Genomic DNA, 27,134 nt, shown 5'->3' on the forward strand with positions numbered 1-27,134 from the left:
ATGGTGGCATAAGTTCCACACAGTACTCTGTCTGGGGAAAGCTCCTCAGTAATCACTAACTCAGCATGATATGCTAAAGGCAGAAGGCGGTGCATTGTCATTTGAAAGGGGATAATCAGCCTCAATCGGAATGACATTGGTCCTGCCCACTGTGTGTGAGAGCTCAGGGAGGGGCTGCTGCAGCCTCTGGAGTGCAAGAGAGAAGTGCGAGCCGCCCCAGGAAGCTGAAAGAAAAAGTTATAATTTTTAAGTTGGATTATTCTTGCCGTCCCAGGACGATTTTTTGAAAGGAAGTAGGGGAACGGACTGAATTAATTTTTCAAAGTAGGGTCACGCCGTGCCCTTCCGAACCTGCCCACTTCTACCACTGGTCTAGCAGTGTGTTAAAGAGGTATGAGGTGGTTTAAGACTACCAGCCTTTGTATTTGGCGCTCAGACGTTTAATTGCACTGGCCTCAGGCTTCCTTTCACAAATTAAGCACTGCTAGTGACTGAGATTAATTCAGGCATTTCATGAATCACTTTCTCTGCTACTGTTACACAAAAGGGAGCATGCTGAATTAACCCTTTTGCCAAAAATGTAGGCACAATGTGACCAGCTGTCCTTAAATTTTGCAAGCTCACATATTTCTAACATTCTCCGTGAGCAGACTGAGGGTGTTTATTGTGCCAATGCTGGGAAGGGGAAAGTTACCTAACAGTGGCATTTCCACAGAGTGAGGTTCTAGATTTACTTGTGTGGCCCTAAAATATGTGTTACTTATTTGCCCCAAACGTGGTCAGCTGGAAGGTCCCAAAGAGAAATGCAGCCATTTCTTGAGATTGTGTGGTCTACAAAATGTCCCCCTATGTGTGCGTTGCCATTCTTGCAAGCATACTTTCAGTTAAAAGCAGGGGCACACCTAGAACTTCGGGGGCAGGCTAAAATATCAAACAGTGGAGGCGAAGGCCTGAGTCAAAGTTACTTATGTGGCCTCCCTTCACTCTTATAGCCCAATGTGTAAAATGGCAGGGTATTTATCTCAATGGTATTGACCAAATGGTGTCTTTTAAAGCACATTGACGCAGACACCATGGCCATAGGCTAAAAGAACCTAACACCATTAAAAAGGATGAGCAGTTCTCCAGTAAGACAATTTTTAGCAGGGTGAATAGCAAATGTTGGATTTTAATACACATTGTAGCAGTAGACCTGCCAGGATGTTGAAATTTGCGTTCTACTTCCTGGGGCATTGGTGGCCAATGGCGTATTCTAAGACTTGTTGGGCCAGGTTCATTGGTCTCAATTCAATAAAACTTAAAAATGTTTTCAAGATATTGAGGCACGTCTTGTAAACCTACACAAATAGTTTTCTAAAGGTGGCGCATGATGTAGTTTAGCACCGTTTTTTAAGTTATTGGGTTTCCGGTTTTCAGTTGTAACAGATTATAACTGATAAAACAGCACTGAGTGAAATATTTGCGTTTCATTAGAATTGGAAAACACTGGATTTTGCCTCACTTTTACTGCTTTGGAGCCCTCTGGTGTCAAACAGTATAAGTGTAGCCTTTTACTGCTAAGCGTTTTTCTGTGATATATATTCCCGCTATGACAGACTCAGACCACGGTAAGTAATTAATATGCTTTGTAATGGTTCATAGGATCTCAAGCCCACCAGGACTTACTTCCACCTCACTTCTGGAAGCAGTTTAGCATGACAGGTTCACAGCTGAACTCTGAGCAGTGTCTCAGCCCAAGGCAAGTAGCAGCTCCAAGACATCACCCTAACTCATTGAGAGAGGGAGAGAGCTTTGCTTTCTGAAAGCTCAGGTGTCAGGATTGTAGCAACAAAGATCACTGTGTACACAGGTGCCTCAAGTTTTAATGCCCTCTCATAAAAATTTGCACCCATCACTAATGTTGTTGAGTTTACTTAGAAATTGTCTTAAAAGCAGGCCTTCAGGAGCCACATCCTCAATGCAAAAGTTCCAGGGTATGTGTCATTAGCATCTTCAGTGCTCAAGCACAGACAAAGAAGGAGTCCATACACCGGTTTTGGAAACTGTGCTCCTTTTAGCACATATGTTTTTTTTGTTTAAAAAGCTTTATTTGAAGATTAACAAGATATACAAAAGACCAGCATTATAGAATTCATATAAGAAATAGAAACATAAAGGAGAACATGGCTAGTACTATGTAAGAACAATAAAATCTATTTTAAATTTCTATGTGGAGTAAGGAAGGAAGGGGAGAGGTGGAGGGGAAACAATTCTTATACAATTGGTATCATAGAATAATGCATATTTAAAGAAATGTGAGTACATTTCTTAGTTAATTACGTACAATAAGCCAAAAAGGATAAAAAGGTAGAGAACAGAGAGAGCAAGTATTCAAGAGGGTTTGAAATTTTCAGCATTTACACAAGATATACTTGTTGAGACAGGTTGATTTAAATAGTTATTAAGGGGTAACCAAAAAAGATCTCTATTAATGCGTGGCTTATAGGAGGAGGCAAAAACAATGTCAAGTTTATGGAAGTGGCAAAGACTATTCCACCTGTGTTGTATAGAAAGTTTTGTAAGGGATATCCAATTGAGAGAGATGTGCTGGAAAGCCAAAGCAAGCATAAGGTCAAAGAGACCATGGGTAGGGTGTGTGTGTGTGGGGGTGGGGGGGTTAGGCCTAAGGCAAAAGAAAGACTACCAGAGAAAAGAAGAGGGATAGAATATGAAACGGAAATATTGAATATGCAAGAGATATAGGACCAAACTTTCCCCCGAAATTGGAAACCGAAGGGCAAAGGAATAGATGTATATGATTAGCATTAGAGGAATTACAAGTCCCACAATTAGAATCAGTAGAATGGGAAAAACAAGCTATAGAAGCAGGGGTAAGATAAAGTCTATGGTAAAGAAAGAACATAGATGGGTAAGAGAAGCAGAGCGAGAAATTTTTAAAGATCGAGACCAACGTTTGTCCAAGAAAATGACACTCCATTCGCAACCCAAGTCAGATTCCCACGAAATTTCCAGTTTGGATTTTGCTCATTCTGGATTGGGGGCTAAGAAGTATTTGTAAATGAGAGAAGCTTTGGGTGAGGAGAGGAGAGAAGTATCGTAAGACAGGAACTCTGGACAAGAGGGGGAGATGAAGGGGGAAGACAGTAGTAAATATCAAGAATGACTGACATGAGAGTGGCGAATTTCTGTAAATAAGGATCGGGGTAGTGGAATTGTGTTTGAAATTGGCGGAACAAACAGGGAGTTAAGCCATCAAAAAGGTGTTTGACCCAGATTATGCCTTTCATCCTCCAAGCTTTCCAATAGAATGGTCTATTGTTGAGAGGAAGGGAGTTATGCCAAATTGGATATTCTAAGAAGGATTCTCTAGAAATGGGGTAAGAATGTATCAAAGGCTTCAAAAGTGAACAGGTGTGTTTAAACAAGGGAGGAGTAGTACACAGGGGATTAGCAGAGAAAGCCACAACTTCTTTTAAAGAGACGGGTAATACTAAGGTTTGCTCCATGGAAAGCCAAAGTGGAGTGAAAGGGGAAGAAACAGAAAGGAGTCATTTCGCTATCTGGCGAAGAGAAAAGGTTTTATGATAGAGACATTAGTCAGGGAAGTTCACACCTCCATTAGATTTCGCCCTGCGAAGGGAAGAGAGGGATATCCTATCTTTCTTATTTTTCCAAAGAAATTTAGAGAGGCAGGAGTCAATACGCTTAAAGTAATAGGCAGGGATATGGATAGGGAGCATAGAGAATGTATAAATCAGGATAGGGGCAATCATCATTTTGATTGAGTCTAAGCGACACCACCAAGAAAGGAAGAGGGGATTCCAAGAGGAAACAGTTTATCGATTCGGGACAGAACTGCAGACATATTTAATTTAATAGAAGAATTTATGTAATTGGAAAACCATATATCTAGATATTTAATTTTTTTAATTATTCCAGGCAAAGCCAGTGGAAGAAAGTAGAGTGGGGGAGACAACATTTTGTAAGAGGAAGAATTTCTGTTTTGTCTGAGTTTATTTTATAGCCGGAAACAAGGGAGAAGGAAGTAAATTCATGTAATAACGGAGGAATAGAGGTTTTGGGAGAAGAGATAAAGAGTAAGATATCGTCCGCATAAGTAGAGTTTTAGTTGTTGATCATCATAAGAAAATCCGGAAATGGAGTCAATATTGCGAATAGAAGAGAGAAAAGGTTTGAGGGACAAAATTAAAAGCAGAGGAGAAAGAGGGCAACCTTGGAGGACTCCACATTGAAGAGGAAAATAAGATGAGAAGCGGCTATTAATTAATACCGAGGCTCTGGGGGGCGGAATAAAGTAGGGAGATGAGTGAAATCAAGTTGGGTCCAAAACCGTGCTATTTTAATGAAGCAGATATGAAGGACCAATCCACTCTGTCAAAGCCTTTTCAGCGTCAACAGAAATGGCCTCCAGGGATGTGTAGAGGGAGGGAATTTTGTTTAAAAAATTTAGGAAAAGACGAGAATTATCAGAAGTAAGTCGACCCTTGACAAAACCGCATTGCTCCTTGCCTATCAAGTGGGGGCATAAGAGGATCTAGACGAAGAGCAAGTGTTTTGGCAAATAATTTATAATCATCATTGACCAGAGAAATCGGACGGGAATTCTTACAAAGCATGGGGTGGTGACAATCTTTATGTATAAGACAAATAGTGGCTTCTTGAAAGTGTCTCCTGCCTTACCAGCTAGAAAAAAGGAATAAAAAGTGTTAAGAGTTTGGGGAGAAGAAGGTTAAAAAAATGTAAAAAAATTCAACGGAGAAACCATCTCAGCTGGGAGTTTTCCCTTAAGTTAAGGAATTCAAGGCAGCGAATAATTCATTAAGGGATAGATCTGTTTGTAGATCAGAAAGATTAAGGTGAACGTTAGGAGGAGGAGAAATTTTATTGAGGTATGCTTGAATAAGAGAAGGGGGGAGGAGGATATTCTGGGGTATAAAGATTCATATAGAAAAATTTAAATTCATTTAAATATCTTTATGTAAGAGGGAGCTATTTGAAGAATAAATAGAATCAATTAGAGTATGATCTTTACGTGTTTTGAGGTAATTTGCCAAGAGCTTACCTGCTTTATTATGACTACCATAGTTGCGAGCACTACTACGGAGAGGAATTGAAGACGCATTATCCATAGTGGATTTGTTAAAAGCTAATTTAGCACTTATCAATTCTAGTGAGACAGAGTTCATCGAAGAAGTATAGAATTTATTTTCTAAGGACTTTACATGTGCCAAAGTATCTTTTCGTTGTTGAAGGAAACGTTTCTTTTTTTTTAGACAAAATCTTTAATAAAGCCTCTTGCAGTGGCTTTAAAAGAATCCCAAATGATATGAGGGGAGGAAATGGAATCACTGTTAAGATCAAAGAATTCATTTGCAAAAGCGCGAAAAGAATTAGAAAAAAAGGGTCCAACAGAAAAGAGTTATCAAAGCGCCAGTGGGTGGACTTGGGATGTGAGGAAGCAAATCAAGATCTGTCATAACTGGGGCATGAGTTGAAAAAGGAAAACAAGGGAACCCTACTCAATAAGGTACCAGGGTGATTAAGTATTTTAAGAAACAATGGTTCCTGTGACATATATACTTAATATTGATTAAGGCAGACATGGCGAAAATCACATTTGGCCAGGGTTTTTTTGGGGATGTCAAAGAGAAAGGAAAACGCATACACTGATTCAGTTATATCTAGAGTTGTATTCCAAAATTCAATTTACCAATTTTTACAAAACATATAGGAAAAATATTTACAGGTGTGTATAGTGTCCCAAGTGAAACAAGAACCTAAATAACATGAGTGACGTTTTTGTGAAAATATTTACAAGGTTTCAAGCTGTTTTCGTTTTCAAAAGCGACCAATGTTTCATTTTTTAAATTGCATAGTATCTGTATAATAGTAGAATACAGTTTGAATGGTTCGCTTTTCCTTTTTCTGTCGATGGCGTCTGTCCTTGTACCAGGACAGACCGACGGAAGCGGTCGGATCTCTTTGCTCCTACTTAAAAGAAAGTAACCGATTGTGAGACACATTGCCAGAGAGCGCCCGCACACTGGACCAATATCAGCAGCTGCTGAAATCGACCACTGCTACTGAACACTGAGCTACTGAATATTATTATAAATTAGGATTGCTGAAATCTTTACCCTTACTAGGGAACCCGGCTGGGTACCCTAGTGAGTATCTTTATTTCACTTCTACACAGGTTATAAATCACTATACTACACATCAGCAATTCTACAATCAGATGTCCCCAACATTGTAGGTCCTGACGAGAACCTACACCCAGAATAGGGTTGAAACGCCGTCGACAGAAAAAGACAAAGCAAACCATTCAAACTGTATTCTACTATTATATAGATACTATGCAATTTAAAAATTGACAGCTTGAAACCTTGTAAATATTTTCACAAAAACGTCACTCATGTTATTTAGGTTCTTGCTTCACTTGGGACACTATACACACCTGTAAATATTTTTCCTATATGTTTTGTAAAAATTGGTAAATTGAATTTAGGAATTCAACTCTAGATATAACTGAATCAGTGTTAGCGCTTTCCTTTCTCTTTGACATCCCCAAAAAAACCCTGGCCAAATGCGATTTTCGCCTTGTCTGCCTTAATCAATACTAAGTATATATGCCACAGGAACCATTACAACTGGGGCATGGTCGGAAGTAACAAAAGGTTCCATAGAGGAGGATAGTAGATTTTGAGATAAAGATTGAGAGGGAACGATATAATCTAGGCGGGAAAGAGAGGCGTGAGGAGAAGAGTAGAAAGAAAAATCAAGAGTATCAGGGTGGAAAAGTCTCCACGAGTCTACAAGGTGTACTTGAGAGATAGTGTTGAGAAAATGTTTATGAGACTTGTGAGGAATGAAGCAGACTTGAAAATTGACGGTCGACAAATGGATCTACAACTTGATTGCAATCACCTCCTAAAATGAAGAGATCATCCCTAAATTGAATACATTTCTGCATAATCAAGGGCCAAAAAGAACTATCCAGATGCGTAGGCCAATAAACATTAAAGAAAGTTAAAGAAACATTAATAATTAACTACTTAGCTAACAACCATCTTTCTTCTGAATCAATTTCTTGAGATATGACTTTACATTTTAATTTTTTATGGCATAAAATTATAATACCATTTTTTTTATTGGTAGAAGGAGAGAATAAAATTGTGCCCACCCAACCTCTTTTTCATTTTAACGATTCAGTTTCGTTGAGGTATGTCTCCTGAAGGAGAACCAAATCAGGGTTATAAGAGGCAAGATGAGAAAGGATTCTCTGTCTTTTAATTGGGCTAATAAAATCTTTCACATTCTAGGCGATAGCTCTGAATGTAATGACGTTAAAGAGACATAAAGAACAAAATACGCAATAGTGAGAAAGTGAAACAAGAAACAAGAGGGAAAGGGGGATAGGGAGCAAGGGAAGGAAAGAAAGGAGTCATATGGAAGAAAGAAAGAACAAGGAGAGACAGTACATATACAAATAGGATGACTGAAAAAACATACCTGAGGGGAACACAAATGAGATGACACTGGGGCAATGACGACGTACGTAAAGATGAGACGCTCGGACCCGGGACGCCTAGACCACACCAGGATAAATAGAAACATGGAGACGGTCTATAAAAGTTATACATAACAGACAAAACCTATAAAAGATAGGAAACAGCAATTAAGCAGACATCGCAATAAGTAGGAAGTAATTAAATAGCAAACAAACATTAAAAAGAAAAAAATGTAAAAAGATAAATGAGTATGAACTAAACAATCGAAACATATATCAACCAGAATAAAAAATGTGTACAAGAAAAAAACAAATATAAACTAAATGGTTGAATCAAATATTAATAGCTTTGAAAAACAGGAATAAATGCAGATAAATGCATAATTTGTCAACCAACAGAAGGACCAGCAGTGTCCGTATTGTTTGAGAATGGATGAATTTCTTGAGCTCCTCAGTATCATCAAAGGACAAGGTCCTGTTCTAGTGAGTTACTTTAAAGATACAAGGATGGAAAAGGCCATAGCGAGCACCAAGAGACCGAAGTGGTGGTCGAAGATTAAGAAATTATTTTCATCTGGCAGCGGTGACATTGGAGACATCTTGAGATAGAAAGACCCTTTGACCAAGCCAAGAAACTTGTCTTTTAACTTTAGCTGCAGAAAGGACTGAAAGCTAGTCGGTAAATTTCAAGACGAGAGTGATGACTTCTCTGGGCCTGGTCGGGGATGTAGAAATCGGAGGATGAGGACCAAGTCTGTGAGCTCTCTGTATATTCAGTGCAGTAGAAGGAGGCATAACTAATAGTTTTGGTAGGAAAGAGGAGAAAAAGGAATCAGGATTGTCACAATTCCAAAGCTTCAGGTAGACCATAAATTCGCAAATTATTCCTCCTATTCTGGTTTTCCAAATCTTCAGTATGCTGTTGAAGTTTGCGCACCTCCTTCTCCAGAGAGGATAGCCTTTGGGAGTCACCTTGTTCAGCAGAGAGTTGTTGCTGCATTATAGTTACTCTATCTTCCATTGAAGACCATTTTTCCTCCAGAAGTTGCATTTTACTATTAGTTTTCTCCACAAACGGACGCAAGGCACAAATTTCCTCCAGAAGAAGTTCCATGGAGATGGGGGATGGCACCTTGTCAGGAGAGGGGGGATCTTGCTTCAGACGTTTGGAAGTTGAAGTAGGTGGAGAAGATTTATGGGCTCTAGATTGAAACGAGGGAGTACGAGTAGAGGACACTCCAGCCATTTCTTCAGCAGGGGATGAATCTGTTTCTGGCAAAGGAGATGCAGTAGTCGAAGGGTTGCATCCTTTAGGAACAAATACAAATTGCAGTTTGCGTAGTCTACCCATAAAAATGAGCTAGTTAAGAAAAGCAATGTACAGTGCATGTGAAGAGAACCAAAGATAAAGGAGAGAGTGATTGTGACAACAAGGTTCCTCAAAATAATAAAAAATAAGGTAAAAAATATGATGATACTGAAGCTGGAAAAATATTAGATGAACCTATGGAAGACACCCTTTAGTGAACAGTCAACGCGGCGTGGGTCACACATCATAAAATACCAGCAAGTAGACAAAGAGAAGTTTGATTAGTAGCTCAGGTACATTCCATTCACAAAGATGAAGGCATTTGATGACTGGAAAAAGAAGGTGAGGGTTCCTCTAGGTAAAACAGCCATAAGAAATGTAGAAATACTAAAAGAGGCAGTCCGACTTATGGCAAATGAGACTTGTGGCAATTGTGATAGAAAGAAGCATCCAAAATAGTCTGTCAGGTGATGATGCCATTAGGTGAAAAAACTATGCAAAGCACAGCCAAAATCACACATTAAGGCAAGGTTATGGCAAATATGCGGAAATGCTGGTGCAGTAGAGGAAAAGGGGCACAGAAGGTTCTTCATAGTGAGGAAAAAGAGAAAGAGGCACCAAAGACGCATTTCCGCTCTCTATTCATAGCGGAGAAATGCAGGAGAGCTAAAATGGCGAGTGCTCTGAGGAGATCGTGTCCGCGCTTATAGATGAAGAAGTGTGACGCGCTTCGCTAAGCAAAGCAGCTCACCATGGTGCGGTGATGTTCTGACGGCAAAGTAGGTGGTTTCCGCCACGTTAACGATGCAGGAAACGCATCTGTCGACAAAAAGATGTGACAGAGCCTCCCAGACAGGCGGCCATCTTAGATGGCGCCAAAACCACGCCCCCTTTTAGCACGTATGTTAACTCAGAAAATCTACCAGTTAGTTTATGAACTATATAGAGTACTGCTCAGAAGCATGAATAAGTAACAACTGCACTTTGTTTTCCAGTTTATTCTGCAGACAACAAAGCTTCAGCAAAATCAGATGCATAGACACTCCTCTCTGAGCCTGCGCTGTTACATAGAGACAGTCCGAGAATCACAAAGTTCAACTTTTATCTCTTCTTCCTCCATGTCAAAATAAAGCTTGGACCTTATGGTGGCAAAACAAGTCTGGGCCCTTGGTAAAATCACCTGTACAAACCACTGGGGCCAGGTTTAATGGAAGTATATTGAGCTGTAAATGTTCTTCCCTCCAAGATGGAAAATACACAAGGTCAGTGCTCGCTGCACAGAACACAAAGGTAAAGTGTCTTCTGCAAATATCACACCTTTCCTGCAAGAATATAGCCCCCACACTGCTTTCAGATAAAGAAAGGTCTCACCACATGCTTAGTCAAAATCAACACCTACAGATCATTGTACTACCTATCAAATAAATCCCAAATCCCAAAGACACAGCAGAACAATGTTAAATACAATAGACACTAATCACAGTGTGCACTGAACAAGCAAATTGGCTAAGGCATCCTGCAGGTCACGAATTTTCATTACTACCTCAACTGCTTCTTCATGAAGCAACATAGCCTTTTATCATCATAAACCCTATTGCTAACAATATGCATATTAACTCCTTAGCAAACCTTTGCCCCATAAATATGTGAACTGGAATAGGCCCAATTCACACAGTATTAGTACATTTGTTAGCCCATTTCCTTTATGAAGTCTCAAGCCAAAGAACAGGACAATATGACCCTGGCTTGCAACAACAAAGCACCCAACAAGTGCATGTTTTAAGCATAAACTCTTAATTCAGCATATCTTTGCCATTTGGCCAATAAAAAGATCAGCCAGGAGATGTGGTAAAGGCCCACCATTAGCCTTTTATCTGTTAAATCAAATCTTAATGATTTGCAAACATATCTCTATCCATGCACATGCTTGACATGTGGAGGGACATCGCTCCCTGGATCTGAATATTGGACAATTGGACTGTAGAAACCCATATGAAGCCCGAAATCCAGGTAAAAAGGGTGAGTCTATATGGTTCAAGCAGGGCACAGGACCAATGCCCAAACTTCCAACAGACCTATGAAGACAGGTCACAGTAAATATTAAATAGTTATACCCTTTGTAAAGCTAGCAGTATGAAGCACTTGAAGAATAACTGAGCTACTTTTGCCTGTGGTTTTTGAGATATGTCGTATAGATGGCACAGTCATTGTATATCAGTAGAATTCTAGTGTGATGTGAAGGGAACAGGGAATAATACATCTTGGGGGACCAGATGTAACATAACAATAGTCTTGCAAGAGGAGTGGTGGGGCTAAATCACAAGCAAAAGTTAATTTTGTGCAAACAGGAGTGATCAGTGTGAGGGAAAGAATTACAGACACACCAGGGTTTACTGTAATGCAGAAAGACAATTCAATCACAAACCAAATGTAATAGTTATTGATATTAATCTTGTGTATTTAACGGAATCCATTTCCTGCATTTAATCCAGTTGGTTGTGGTGGAGCAAATTAACAGAAGTTAGGTGTGATAGTTACTGAGGTAGTATTTGTGATCATGCAGATTGGTGGTGAGGTGAGTAAGTGGCTAGGGGAGGTTAAGCATTGTCAGCTTTCAGGGATATGCTTTTAGAGGAGAAGTTGTGATCTATGACATGAGTTGATGGCATTATTCAGAAGAAAATATTAGAGAATAAGGCAGATGGGCATGCAACTTAAAGTAGGCTATACTCAGAGATGAGTTATGCTATGCTGCAGATGGAAGTTAAGACTATTTCAGATAGTGGGGGAAGGTTTTTAGGTCTAGCACCTGCGAACCGGATCGCGAAAGCGATCCGTCGCTGCGAGACTTATTGTGATCATTTCAGTTTTCAAGGACTCAAGGGGAATAGACAAGAGACAAGAGATGTGAACGCGCAGATCTTCGACTTGGATTAGGTCGCGCGCGCGTCAACGGTGAAGAGCATGTCAGTTTCAGTTTTGAGCAGTTCTACATTTTGTTACTTTGTTGCAGTTTTAAAGGCTGGTTTGTGAAGAACATGTCAGTTTCAGTTTTCCCTTGCCAACTGTGTGCAAACAGCTTCTGCATACAATTTTTTTAATGGTTTTTTAAAATATAATGTGCGTGTTTTAATACAAGTGTGCTGAAAAGTGGGTGTTTTCGATAATTAGTCCGTAAAAAAGTGTTTGTGTTTAACTACAATAATAATGTGTGTGTTTTCAATACAATGAGCATGTTAGGAAGTGTTTGTGCTGTAAAGTGGAGTGCTGCGTTGTAGAGTGCAGCGCTGTATAGTGGGGTGGTGTGTTGTAGAGTGGACTAGTGTGCTTTGTGGAGTAGTGCATTATAGAGTGGAGCGCTGCGCTGTAGAGTAGAGCGCTGCGCTGTAGAGTGGAGCGCTGCGCTGTAGAGTGGAGCGCTGCGCTGTAGAGTGGAGCGCTGCGCTGTAGAGTGAATCCGGCACTGTAGAGTGGATGCTGCGCTGTAGAGTGAATGCTGCGCTGTAGAGTGGAGCGCTGCGCTGTAGAGCAGAATGCTGCGTTGTGTAGTGTTGCGCTGTAGAGTGGAGCGTTGCGCTGTAGAGTGGAGCGCTGCGCTGTAGAGGGGAGTGTTGCGCTGGAGAGTGGCGCGCTGCGCTGCAGACTGGACCGCTGCGCTGTAGAGTGGAGCACTGCGCTGTGGAGTGGAGCGCTGTAGAGTGGAGCGCTGCGCTGTAGAGTGGAGCGCTGCGCTGTAGTTAGGAGCGCTGCGCTGTAGAGTGGAGCGCTGTGCTGTAGAGTGGAGCGCTGCGCTGTAGAGTGGAGCGCTGCGCTGTAGAGTGAAGTGCTGCTCTGTAGAGTGGAATGCTGCGCTGTACAGTGGTGTGCTAAATTGGGAAGGTCTGCGCTGTAAAGTGGAGTGTTGTGTTGTGTAGTGCTGCGCTGTAGAGTGGAGCACTGCGCTGTGGCGCGCTGCGCTGTAGAGTGGCGCGCTGTGCTGCAGACGAACGCTGCGCTGTAGAGTGGAGTGTTGCGCTGTAGAGTGGAGTGTTGCGCTGTAAAGTGGAGTGTTGCGCTGTAGAGCGGCGTGCTGCGCTGTAGAGTGGAGCGCTGCACTGTAGAGTGGAGCGCTGCACTGTAGAGTGGAGCGCTGCGCTGTAGAGTGGAGCGCTGCGCTGTAGAGTGGAGCGCTGCGCTGTAGAGTGGAGCGCTGCGCTGTAGAGTGGAGCACTGTAGAGTGGAGCGCTGTAGAGTGGAGCGCTGCGCTGTAGAGTGGAGCGCTGCGCTGCAGAGTGGAGCGCTGCACTGTAGAGTGGAGCGCTGCACTGTAGAGTGGAGCGCTGCGCTGTACAGCAGAATGCTGCGTTGTCTAGTGTTGCGCTGTAGAGTAGAGCGCTGCGCTGTAGAGTGGAGCGCTGCGCTGTAGAGTGGAGAGATCTGCTGTAGAGTGGAGCGCTGCGCTGTAGAGTGGAGTGCTATACTGGGGAGTTCTGTGCTGTAGAGTGGAGTGCTGCGTTGTGTAGTGCTGCACTGTAGAGTAGAGCGCTGCGCTGTAGAGTGGAGCGCTGCGCTATAGAGTGCTGCGCTGTAGAGTGGAGCGCTGCGCTGTAGAGTGGAGCGCTGCGCTGTAGAGTGGAGCGCTGCGCTGTAGAGTGGAGCGATGTGCTGTAGAGTGGAGCGCTGCGCTGTAGAGTGGAGTGCTATACTGGGGAGTTCTGTGCTGTAGAGTGGAGTGCTGCGTTGTGTAATGCTGCACTGTAGAGTGGAGCGCTGCGCTGTAGAGTGGAGCGCTGCGCTGTAGAGTGCTGCGCTGTAGAGTGGAGCGCTGCGCTGTAGAGTGGAGCGCTGCGCTGTAGAGTGAATGCTGCGCTGTAGAGTGGAGCGCTGCGCTGTAGAGCAGAATGCTGCTTTGTGTAGTGTTGTGCTGTAGAGTGGACTGCTGCGTTGTAGAGTGGAGTGTTGCGTTGTAGAGTGGAGTGTTGCGCTGTAGAGTGGAGTGTTGCGCTGTAGAGTGGAGTGTTGCGCTGTAGAGTGGAGCGTTGCGTTGTAGAGTGGAGCGCTGCGCTGTAGAGTGGAGCGCTGCGCTGTAGAGTGGAGCGCTGCACTGTAGAGTGGAGCGTTGCGCTGTAGAGTGGAGCGCTGTAGAGTGGAGCGCTGCGCTGTAGAGTGAATACTGCGCTGTAGAGTGAATGCTGCGCTGTAGAGTGGAGCGCTGCGCTGTAGAGCAGAATGCTGCTTTGTGTAGTGTTGTGCTGTAGAGTGGAGTGCTGCGCTGTAGAGTGGAGCGCTGCGCTGTAGAGTGGAGCGCTGCGCTGTAGAGTGGAGCGCTGCGCTGTAGATTGGAGTGCTGCGCTGTAGAGTGGAGTGTTGCGCTGTAGAGTGGCGCGCTGCGCTGTAGAGTGAGTGCTGCTCTGTAGAGTGGAATGCTGCGCTGTACAGTGGTGTGCTAAATTGGGAAGGTCTGCGCTGTAAAGTAGAGTGTTGTGTTGTGTAGTGCTGCGCTGTAGAGTGGAGCACTGCGCTGTGGCGCGTTGCACTGTAGAGTGGTGCGCTGTGCTGCAGACTGGAACGCTGCGCTGTAGAGTGGAGCGCTGCACTGTAGAGTGGAGCGCTGCGCTGTAGAGTGGAGCGCTGCGCTGTAGAGTGGAGCGCTGCGCTGTAGAGTGGAGCGCTGCGCTGTAGAGTGGAGCGCTGCGCTGTAGAGTGGAGCGCTGTAGAGTGGAGCGCTGTAGAGTGGAGCGCTGCACTGTAGAGTGGAGCGCTGCGCTGTAGAGTGGAGCGCTGCCCTGTAGAGTGGAGCGCTGCCCTGTAGAGTGGAGCGCTGCGCTGTACAGCAGAATGCTGCGTTGTCTAGTGTTGCGCTGTAGAGTAGAGCGCTGCGCTGTAGAGTGGAGCGCTGCGCTGTAGAGTGGAGTGCTATACTGGGGAGTTCTGTGCTGTAGAGTGGAGTGCTGCGTTGTGTAGTGCTGCACTGTAGAGTAGAGCGCTGCGCTGTAGAGTGGAGCGCTGCGCTATAGAGTGCTGCGCTGTAGAGTGGAGCGCTGCGCTGTAGAGTGGAGCGCTGCGCTGTAGAGTGGAGCACTGCGCTGTAGAGTGGAGCGATGTGCTGTAGAGTGGAGCGCTGCGCTGTAGAGTGGAGTGCTATACTGGGGAGTTCTGTGCTGTAGAGTGGAGTGCTGCGTTGTGTAATGCTGCACTGTAGAGTGGAGCGCTGCGCTGTAGAGTGGAGCACTGCGCTGTAGAGTGCTGCGCTGTAGAGTGGAGCGCTGCGCTGTAGAGTGGAGCGATGCGCTGTAGAGTGGAGCGCTGCGCTGTAGAGTGAATGCTGCGCTGTAGAGTGGAGCGCTGCGCTGTAGAGCAGAATGCTGCTTTGTGTAGTGTTGTGCTGTAGAGTGGACTGCTGCGTTGTAGAGTGGAGTGTTGCGTTGTAGAGTGGAGTGTTGCGCTGTAGAGTGGAGTGTTGCGCTGTAGAGTGGAGTGTTGCGCTGTAGAGTGGAGCGTTGCGTTGTAGAGTGGGGCGCTGCGCTGTAGAGTGGAGCGCTGCGCTGTAGAGTGGAGCGCTGCACTGTAGAGTGGAGCGCTGCGCTGTAGAGTGGAGCGCTGTAGAGTGGAGCGCTGCGCTGTAGAGTGAATACTGCGCTGTAGAGTGAATGCTGCGCTGTAGAGTGGAGCGCTGCGCTGTAGAGCAGAATGCTGCTTTGTGTAGTGTTGTGCTGTAGAGTGGAGCGCTGCGCTGTAAAGTGGAGCGCTGCGCTGTAGAGTGGAGCGCTGCGCTGTAGAGTGGAGCGCTGCGCTGTAGATTGGAGTGCTGTGCTGTAGAGTGGAGTGTTGCGCTGTAGAGTGGCGCGCTGCGCTGTAGAGTGAGTGCTGCTCTGTAGAGTGGAATGCTGCGCTGTACAGTGGTGTGCTAAATTGGGAAGCGCTCCACTCTACTGCGCAGCGCTCCACTCTACAGCGCAGCGCTCCACTCTACAGCGCAGCGCTCCACTCTACAGCGCAGCGCTCCACTCTACAGCGCAGCGCACTCCACTCTACAGCGCAGTGCACTCCACTCTACAGCGCAGCGCTCCACTCTACAGTGCAGTGCTCCACTCTACAGCGCAGCACTACACAACACAACACTCCACTTTACAGCGCAGACCTTCCCAATTTAGCACACCACTGTACAGCGCAGCATTCCACTCTACAGAGCAGCACCCACTATACAGCGCAGCGCTCCACTCTACAGCGCAGCGGTCCAGTCTGCAGTGCAGCGCGCCACTCTACAGCGCAGCGCGCCACTCTCCAGCGCAACACTCCACTCTACAGCGCAACGCTCCACTCTACAGCAAAACGCTCCACTCTACAGCGCAGCGCTCCACTCTACAGCGCAGTGCTCCACTCTACAGCGCAGCGCTCCACTCTACAGCGCAACACTACACAACGCAGCATTCTGCTCTACAGCGCAGCGCTCCACTCTACAGCGCAGCATTCACTCTACAGTGCAGCATTCACTCTACAGCGCAGCGCTCCACTCTACAGCGCAGCATTCACTCTACAGTGCAGCATTCACTCTACAGCGCAACGCTCCACTCTACAGCGCAGCATTACAAAACGCAGCACCCCAGTCTACAGTGTAGCAATTCATAGCCCAGCACTCCACTCTACAGCGCAGCACTATACAATGCAGCACTCCAGTCTACAGTACAGTGCACCACTCTACAGCGAACTGCTCCACTCTACATTGCAGTGCTCCACTGTACAGCGCAGTGCTCCATTCTACAGCGCAGCGCTCCACTCTACAGCACAGCACTACACAACACTCCACTTTACAGCGCAGACATTCCCTATTTAGCACACCACTGTACAGTGCAGCATTCCAGTCCGCAGCACAGCGCGCCACTCTACAGCGCAGCGCGCCACAGCGCAGTGCTCCACTCTACAGCGCAGCACTACACAACACAACACTCCACTTTACAGCGCAGACCTTCCCAATTTAGCACACCACTGTACAGCGCAGCATTCCACTCTACAGAGCAGCACTCACTATACAGCGCAGCGCTCCACTCTACAGCGCAACACTCCACTCTACAGCGCAACACTCCACTCTACAGCGCAACACTCCACTCTACAACGCAACAATCCATTCTACAACACAGCAGTCCACTCTACAGCACAGAACTACCCAGGATAGCACTCCACTCTACAGCGCAGCGCTCCACTCTATAGCGCAGCGCACCACTCTATAGCGCAGCGCTCCACTCTACAGTGCAGCACTACACAAAGCAGCACTCCACTCTACAGCACAGAACTCCCCAGTATAGCACTCCACTCTACAGCGCAGCACCCAACTCTACAGCGCAGCACTCCACTCTACAGCGCAGCGCTCCACTCTACAGCGCATCAATCCACTCTACAGCGCAGCGCTCCACTTTACAGCGCAGTGCTCCAATCTACAGCGCAACACTAGACAACGCAGCATTCTGCTGTACAGCGCAGCGCTCCACTCTACAGTGCAGCATTCACTCTACAGCGCAGCGCTCTACAGCGCAGCGCTCCACTCTACAGAGCAGCGCTCCACTCAACAGCGCAGCGCTCCACTCTACTGCGCAGCGCTCCACTCTACAGCGCAGCGCTCCACTCTACAGCGCAGCGCTCCACTCTACAGCGCAGCGCTCCACTCTACAGCGCAGCGCACTCCACTCTACAGCGCAGCGCACTCCACTCTACAGCGCAGCGCTCCACTCTACAGTGCAGTGCTCCACTCTACAGCGCAGCACTACACAACACAACACTCCACTTTACAGCGCAGACCTTCCCAATTTAGCACACCACTGTACAGCGCAGCATTCCACTCTACAGAGCAGCACTCCACTCTACAGCGCAACGCTCCACTCTACAGCGCAGCGCTCCACTCTACAGCGCAGCGCTCCACTCTACAACGCAGCAGTCCACTCTACAGCACAACACTACACAAAGCAGCATTCTGCTCTACAGCGCAGCGCTCCACTCTACAGCGCAGCATTCACTCTACAGCGCAGCGCTCCACTCTACAGCGCAGCGCTCCACTCTACAGCGCAGCGCTCCACTCTACAGCGCAACACTACACAATGCAGCATTCTGCTTTACAGCGCAGCGCTCCACTCTACAGCGCAGCATTCACTCTACAGTGCAGCATTCACTCTACAGCGCAGCATTCACTCTACAGTGCAGCATTCACTCTACAGTGCAGCATTCACTCTCCAGCGCAGCGCTCCACTCTACAGCGCTCCACTCTACAGCGCAGCGCTCCACTCTACAGCGCAGCGCTCCACTCTACAGAGCAGCGCTCCACTCTACAGCGCAGCGCTCCACTCTACAGCGCAGCGCTCCAGTCTACAGCGCAGCGCTCCTCTCTACAGTGCAGTGCTCCACTCTATAGCGCTCCACTCCACAGCACAGCGCTCCTCTACAGCGCAGCACGCCGCTATACAGTGCAACACTCCACTCTACAGCGCAACACTCCACTCTACAGCGCAGCGTTCCAGTCTGCAGCACAGCGCACCACTCTACAGCGCAACGCGCCACAGCGCAGTGCTCCACTCTACAGCACAGCACTACACAACACAACACTCCACTTTACAGCGCAGACCTCTACAGCGCAGCGCTCCACTCTACAGCGCAGAGCTCCACTCTACAGCGCAGTGCTCCACTCTACAGCGCTCCACTTCACAGCGCAGCGCTCCACTCTACAACGCAGCAGTCCACTCTACAGAGCAGATCTTCCCAGTATAGCACTGTAGAGTGGAGCGCTGCGCTGGAGAGTGAATGCTGCACTGTAGAGTGAATGCTGCACTGTAGAGTGAATGCTGCGCTGTAGAGTGAATGCTGCACTGTAGAGTGAATGCTGCGCTGTAGAGTGGAGCGCTGCGCTGTAAAGCAGAATGCTGCATTGTGGACTGCTGCGTTGTAGAGTGGAGCGCTGCGCTGTAGAGTGGAGCGTTGCGCTGTAGAGTGGAGTGCTGCTCTGTAGAGTGGAATGCTGCGCTGTACAGTGGTGTGCTAAATTGGGAAGGTCTGCGCTGTAAAGTGGAGTGTTGTGTAGTGCTGCGCTGTAGAGTGGAGCACTGCGCTGTGGCGCGCTGCGCTGTAGAGTGGCGCGCTGTGCTGCAGACGAACGCTGCGCTGTAGAGTGGAGTGTTGCACTGTAGAGTGGAGTGTTGCGCTGTAAAGTGGAGTGTTGCGCTGTAGAGCGGCATGCTGCGCTGTAGAGTGGAGCGCTGCGCTGTGGAGTGGAGCTCTGTGCTGTAGAGTGGAGCGCTGTAGAGTGGAGCGCTGCGCTGTAGAGTGAATGCTGCACTGTAGAGTGAATGCTGCGCTGTAGAGTGGAGCGCTGCGCTGTAGAGCAGAATGCTGCGTTGTGTAGTGTTGCGCTGTAGAGTGGAGCGCTGCGCTGTAGAGTGGAGCACTGCCCTGTAGAGTGGAGCTCTGCGCTGTAGAGTGGAGCGCTGCGCTGTAGAGTGGAGCGTTGTGCTGTAGAGTGGAGCGTTGCGCTGTAGAGTGGAGTGTTGCGCTGGAGAGTGGCGCGCTGCGCTGTAGAGTGGCGCGCTGCACTGCAGACTGGACCGCTGCGCTGTAGAGTGGAGCGCTGCGCTGTATAGTGAGTGCTGCTCTGTAGAGTGGAATGCTGCGCTGTACAGTGGTGTGCTAAATTGGGAAGGTCTGCGCTGTAAAGTGGAGTGTTGTGTTGTGTAGTGCTGCGCTGTAGAGTGGAGCACTGCACTGTAGAGTGGAGCGCTGCGCTGTAGAGTGGAGTGCGCTGCGCTGTAGAGTGGAGTGCGCTGCGCTGTAGAGTGGAGCGCTGCGCTGTAGAGTGGAGCGCTGCGCTGTAGAGTGGAGTGCTGCGCTGTAGAGTGGAGCGCTGCGCTGTAGAGTGGAGCGCTGCGCTGTAGAGTGGAGCGCTGCGCTGTAGAGTGGAGCGCTGCGCTGTAGAGTGGAGCGCTGCTCTGTAGAGTGGAGCGCTGCGCTGTAGAGCGCTGCGCTGTAGAGTGAATGCTGCACTGTAGAGTGGAGCGCTGCGCTGTACAGCAGAATGCTGCGTTGTCTAGTGTTGCACTGTAGAGTGGAGCACTGCGCTGTAAAGTGGAGCGCTGCGCTGTAGAGTGGAGCGATGCGCTGTAGAGTGGAGCGCTGCGCTGTAGAGTGGAGTGCTGCGCTGTAGAGTTGGGTGCTGCGCTGTAGAGTGGAGTGCTATACTGGGGAGTTCTGTGCTGTAGAGTGGAGTGCTGCGTTGTGTAGTGCTGCACTGTAGAGTGGAGCGCTGCACTGTAGAGTGGAGCGCTGCGCTATAGAGTGGTGCGCTGCGCTATAGAGTGGAGCGCTGCGCTGTAGAGTGGAGTGCTATCCTGGGTAGTTCTGTGCTGTAGAGTGGACTGCTGTGTTGTAGAGTGGATTGTTGCGTTTTAGAGTGGAGTGTTGCGCTGTAGAGTGGAGTGTTGCGCTGTAGAGTGGAGTGTTGCGCTGTAGAGTGGAGCGCTGCGCTGTATAGTGAGTGCTGCTCTGTAGAGTGGAATGCTGTGCTGTACAGTGGTGTGCTAAATTGGGAAGGTCTGCGCTGTAAAGTGGAGTGTTGTGTTGTGTAGTGCTGCGCTGTAGAGTGGAGCACTGCGCTGTGGCGCACTGCGCTGTAGAGTGGCGAGCTGTGCTGCGGACTGGAATGCTGCGCTGTACAGTGGTGTGCTAAATAGGGAATGTCTGCACTGTAAAGTGGAGTGTTGTGTAGTGCTGTGCTGTAGAGTGGAGCGCTGCGCTGTAGAATGGAGCACTGCGCTGTACAGTGGAGCACTGCAATGTAGAGTGGAGCAGTTCGCTGTAGAGTGGAGCACTGTACTGTAGACTGGAGTGCTGCATTGTATAGTGCTGCGCTGTAGAGTGGAGTGCTGGGCTATGAATTGCTACACTGTAGACTGGGGTGCTGCGTTTTGTAATGCTGCGCTGTAGAGTGGCGCGTTGCGCTGTAGAGTGAATGCTGCACTGTAGAGTGAATGCTGCGCTGTAGAGTGGAGCGCTGCGCTGTAGAGTGAATGCTGCACTGTAGAGTGAATGCTGCGCTGTACAGCAGAATGCTGCATTGTGTAGTGTTGCGTTGTAGAGTGGAGTGCTGCGCTGTAGAGTGGTGCGCTGCTCTGTAGAGTGGAGCGTTGCGCTGTAGAGTGGAGCGTTGCGCTGTAGAGTGGAGTGCTATACTGGGAAGTTCTGCGCTGTAGAGTGGACTGCTGCGTTGTAGAGTGGAGCGCTGCGCTGTGAAGTGGAGCGCTGTAGAGTGGAGCACTGCGCTGTAGAATGGAGAGCTGCGCTGTAAAGTGGTTTAGAAAAGGGGGTGGTGATGAACAGAGTGTCTGAGTTAAACAGACCACTCTTACCCAGTCCAAAGATCAGGGCTTGATCCATCACGTTATTTATCTCACTGCCCCATCCCAGCTCAGAACCTGGCTATATGCAAATCAGTCTGTCCCTGGCCCAGTGCATCATGGGAACAGGGCAGACTAAACTACCAAGCCAATTCTTCACCAGAAAGGAGACAAGCTACCGGGGACCGGTTTCTGGCATTTCAGCCTTCTTCGGCCCGGCTTGCTTGAATCCTGATGGAGCAGTGAGAAAGGGACTCATGTCTGAGTATACCCTGCCACACCTATAGTGGCCAAAAACGATTTAGAAAAGGGGGTGGTGATGAACAGAGTGTCTGAGTTAAACAGACCACTCTTACCCAGTCCAAAGATCAGGGCTTGATCCATCACCGTTATTTATCTCACTGCCCCATCCCAGCTCAGAACCTGGCTATATGCAAATCAGTCTGTCCCTGGCCCAGTGCATCATGGGAACAGGGCAGACTAAAGTACCAAGCCAATTCTTCACCAGAAAGGAGACAAGCTACCGGGGACCGGTTTCTGGCATTTCAGCCTTCTTCGGCCCGGCTTGCTTGAATCCTGATGGAGCAGTGCGAAAGGGACTCATGTCTGAGTATACCCTGCCACACCTATAGTGGCCAAAAACGATTTAGAAAAGGGGGTGGTGATGAACAGAGTGTCTGAGTTAAACAGACCACTCTTACCCAGTCCAAAGATCAGGGCTTGATCCATCACTGTTATTTATCTCACTGCCCCATCCCAGCTCAGAACCTGGCTATATGCAAATCAGTCTGTCCCTGGCCCAGTGCATCATGGGAACAGGGCAGACTAAACTACCAAGCCAATTCTTCACCAGAAAGGAGACAAGCTACCGGGGACCGGTTTCTGGCATTTCAGCCTTCTTCGGCCCGGCTTGCTTGAATCCTGATGGAGCAGTGAGAAAGGGACTCATGTCTGAGTATACCCTGCCACACCTATAGTGGCCAAAAACGATTTAGAAAAGGGGGTGGTGATGAACAGAGTGTCTGAGTTAAACAGACCACTCTTACCCAGTCCAAAGATCAGGGCTTGATCCATCACCGTTATTTATCTCACTGCCCCATCCCAGCTCAGAACCTGGCTATATGCAAATCAGTCTGTCCCTGGCCCAGTGCATCATGGGAACAGGGCAGACTAAACTACCAAGCCAATTGTAAAGTGGAGCGCTGCGCTGTAGAGTGGAGCGCTGTAGAGTGGAGCGCTGCACTGTAGAGTGAATGCTGCACTGTAGAGTGAATGCTGCGCTGTAGAGTGGAGCGCTGCGCTGTAGAGCAGAATGCTGCGTTGTGTAGTGTTGCGCTGTAGAGTGGAGCGCTGCGCTGTAGAGTGGAGCGCTGCGCTGTAGAGTGGAGCGTTGCACTGTAGCACTCTGCACTCAGCAACAATCTGCACTTTGTGTTCAGTGGCAATTTGCACCTTGCATTCAGTAACAATCTGCTGTCTGCGCTTAACAACAATATGCACTGTGCATTTAACATTGTACACTTAATAGCGATCTGCACCCTGCACCCATTAACAATTTGCACTTTGCACTCAGAAACAATCTGCGCCCTGCACTTAGCAGCAAACTGCTCTCTGCACTTAACAATAGGCACTCTGCACTTAACAATGTGCATTTTGCATTCAATACCAGTCTGCAGTTTACACTACTATGTACTTTGCCCTTAACAATACATATCACTCTATTACATACAACTCAACAGCAGACATCCACTACAACACATACCATTCTATTACAGCATACACCATACTACAAGCTAATCCTTGAGACAATAAAAAAGCTTTCTAAAACAACAATACGTTTGTTAAGTAAGGCACATATAGCTTCGATGAAGGGCAAATGCTTAAACAATTGTAAGGCATACAGCTATTTACATCGAGATGGCACTTCCCTGTTGTTGCAAAATATGTTTTTGCTTAGACATTTAGTTTCGTTCTTAGCCGTGCTTACACATTCAGTTTCATTTTCAGTCATGCATGGACAGCTGGCTTCAATTTGGACACACAAAACTGTTTCAAACGACAACATTTGCCCATTTAGATGCCATATATTCGTAGAAACTTTCTTATAACATAAAAGCCATTTTAGCACAAACAAAGCGTTTTTAAACTGCGTACATATAACTCAGACATTATTCATTTTTCTTTAAAAGGACTTAGAACATTAGGTGTGTTTTAAATAGCCTTTAAAAATAACTACAATTCTTCTGAACAAAAAATCATTCTCTTTATGTTTTGCAGTTTACGCTTTCACAGCTGCAAAATACATAAAGAAACACAAAATAAAAGCTCAAACAACTGAACGGTATATTAGCAATTCCATCCTATTTATTAAGTGCTTTTGCAATCTCACTTAAACAAAATAACTTCACATTATCATTATTATTCTGTATTGCAGTCTATGACCACGCAGTTTTTAAATCACAAACATTCTTACAAAGCAACTAATGCTCAAATTAATATGCCATATTGTTAGAAAAGTACAATTCATTTACACGTTATTAATACTTATTACGTATAGACTGTTCTATAACTAATCTACATTGCACATTCCTTTACAGTGTGCGCGCATCTTACTACAGCATCATAGCTGCCAAGGTTTCAGATTGCTATGTGTGACATTTTCATAATTTCAGTGTAAATATGAGTGACATTCAACGACTATGAGTGACATTTTCATAATTTCAGTGTAAATATGAGTGACATTCAACGACTATGAGTGACATTTTCATAATTTCAGTGTAAATATGAGTGACATTCAACGACTATGAGTGACATTTTCTCGCGTGCAAAATCAAGCGATGAGGGCAAGGGAAACATAAATATAAGTACCCACGCGCTCCACTAAAAGTAAATTAAATGAGTGGCACAACTTTGCAGACAGACTAGTGACTGATGAGTTTGGTGTGCCCTTGATCTCTGCCTGACTCAGAACACTGCACACATCAGGTTTCGGCCCCTTGTGCAGAAGGCCTCAAACTGTTCAGCATTTATTGTGCTGTCTTTTGGCAGCAGGTCTTAATGTCTCTGTATGATAGACTGCAGGTTCATTCTGTGTGTAGCAGTGGGCACCACAGAGTCTGCAGCTGTGTGAGGCTGCTTGCGTGCAGGTGGCTTGCATATGTGTGCACAGTGTGGCTGTGCATGATGCTATGTGCATGAAGGAGACTTGTACCAGTGTGCACAGTGTAGCTATGCACTATGGATGCAGGGGGCTTGCGTCAGTGTGCACAGTGAAGCTGTGCGCTATGCTGTATGGGTGCAGGGAGCTTGCATATGTGTGCACAGTGTAGCTGTGCACTATGCTGTATGGTTGCAGAAGGTTTGCGTCTGTGTGCACAGTTTAGCTCTGTGCTATGCTGTATGGGTGCCGGAGGCTTGCATGTCTGTTCACAGTGTAGCTGTGTGCGATGCTATGTGCATGCGGGAGGCTTACTTCTGTGTGCAGTGAACTCCAACAGGATGTGAGCAGAGGAGCCTGCCTCAACTCAAGTCAACACAGGTGCCAGTCAGTGTGTTGCTGGGCGGGATGGCCGAAAAACAACACTGCCAGCCATTAGGGCCCGTGCCCCGCGCCTCCCCATGGCTCAGCTTCTGCCTGCAAAATCTGAAGAGAGCATCATCACAGGACTAAGGAGCCTCTGAGGAATGAGGTGAGGAGTCGTAACGACCCCCTGCTACCCCAGGATGAGAGAGAGCAAAGAGCCCTGGCAAAACACGCACCACCATAACAGATTTCAGATTATGCGCCATTTTATAAATTAAGGATAGTGTGTGTTTGTAGGTTGTGACATTATCTATCGAACTCTCAACTCAAGTAAACATTTAATTAGAATCTGATTTTAGCTACAGACTCAGTCACTGACTGACATTTATAATGTCCTTAAGGAAGCTGAAGTAAGTTTAATTACGTAAATTACCAGACTAGTCGGGTTACTTCTAAGTGCTTTCAATGAGGTGGAGCCCAATGAAAAACCTCAGAAGGTGTCACAAGACCGAGCAGCCCTGTGGCCTGCAGATTACTGTCTTCTGAAATCAGATCTTGCGTATAAACCTGAGAAGGATGACTAGACAGAGCAGCCCTGCCTGCAACCGTATCTGACAACAAGTAAGACTACAACACATCATGACTACAAAGTCAGTGGTAGCAGGCGGGCTGGCTAGCCAATAAGTACTTACTTGGTAGTCTATCTGTCGGTCCCAGTCACACTGCCGGTCCGCGCCGCACGGGGTCACCAGACTCCCCGCAGCGCCCACGATCTGGATAACGACGCCTCTCATGCTGTGCCCATATTTGCTGAGAGTGCCTGAGTCAGGTCGATGATGCTGCTGTCCCTGCCGCCGCCAGCCATGGTTATGCATAGGCTGAGGCAGCACTCGACGATGTGGTCAGTCATTTTCACATCCATCACTTTCAGACTGTGACCCATCAAAGTTATTTCATTAACGATTAGGTCCATTATGGTCCTCGAAGGTCCTTGCGAAGAGGGTGAATGCACCTCCATAAAGATCAGCTGCCTCGGTGACTTCCTAGTTGCTTGCTATTGTGGACAGTGCTTGATTGATTGGCAAACCTTGTAGTGGGCAACGTGCGGGGGAGGGCAAACTGGGTGCAAGATCATGATGTGAAGAGGCACTCAGCGGGAGAGGTAACAGGCGCGGTGCTAATCTCCTTGTCTGAGGTGGGGTGGACGAGTGGGTGGGGGGGGGGGGGCAGGAAAGATATCTGGGACCCTAGAAGGCAACTTAAGTCCTCCAAAAAGAAGAGGGCGAATGGAGGTAGTGTCTCCGATTGACCGATCCGAAATCGGGTGAGGCATGGTTCAGCAGGGCGTGGCCATGTGATGGCCCTGCTGCTCTGAAATAAAATTGCCGTCGGACAGCTGCATTGTCATATTCATTTAGTTCCTGGGCCTCTGTGCTGTCCCAGCATGGCGGGCCCTGACTGCAGGGCTGAGGAGGTGCGAACAGCAGTGTGAACGAGCGCGGCCATAAAACAGTCAGGCTGTGCAAGAATGACGACGATCCAGTTCCAGAAGAGGCCTCATCAAACACAACTTCGCGCGATATTAGCAGGACGTTTAAACCAGGCTGAGTTAACCCGACTTCAAAGAGTGCAGAACGCTGCGGCCAGAGCGATCGTAGGTCTTCCTAGGTTTTGCTTGGCCGGTCCATCTTTGCGAGCCTTGCATTGGTTACCCGTTAGGCAGCGGATCCACTTTAAAGTTTTGTGCCTTTCCTTCAAAATTCTGAAAGGCCTATCACCTCCCTTACTGCACCAACTCTTGCGCCCTTACATCCCGGGCCGCACTCTGCGCTCGCTAGACCAAGAATTAGCGGTAGCCCCTCGGTTGAAACTCAGTCGGGTGGGGGGTCGCTCTTTTAAGGTGCGGGCAGCCGCACTCTGGAACGCTCTCCCTTTGAAACTCCGGACCTTTGGTGACCTGCTCTCCTTCCGCAAGGCCGCTAAAACTCATTTATTTTCTGAGCTTTGTTAAATCCTTCACTCCCCATTTTCTTAATAATTATTTCTGTTCCCCAGTTGTGTTGTGTTCGCCACCTTGTCGGTGCGCCGGGACGCTCCTTCGCTGGAGCAGCCGTGCGCAATACAAATAGCACTAACATAACATAACATAACATAACGTGTGGGGGCGTGGCTTGGCAAGCCACGATGGCGGCTGTGTCCTGCTGAGGCTCCGCGATCGGGCTAGCATCTTGCCCAGTTCCTGGATCGCAAGGAGCCTCAGCTTACCCGATTCCGCACTCGGGATCCCCCTGCACTCCGGGGCACCCCTTGAGCGACTGGCAGCTTCTGTGGAAGAACGGCATGAACCAAACTGCGTTCCATCACGGCCGAGGGACGCCAGGAAAGGGCGGACGCCACTGAACCCCGCGGACCCGTGACTCGCCG

Source organism: Lissotriton vulgaris, chromosome 11, assembly GCF_964263255.1.
Source record: "Lissotriton vulgaris chromosome 11, aLisVul1.2, whole genome shotgun sequence".
Taxonomy (NCBI): Eukaryota; Metazoa; Chordata; class Amphibia; order Caudata; family Salamandridae; genus Lissotriton; species Lissotriton vulgaris.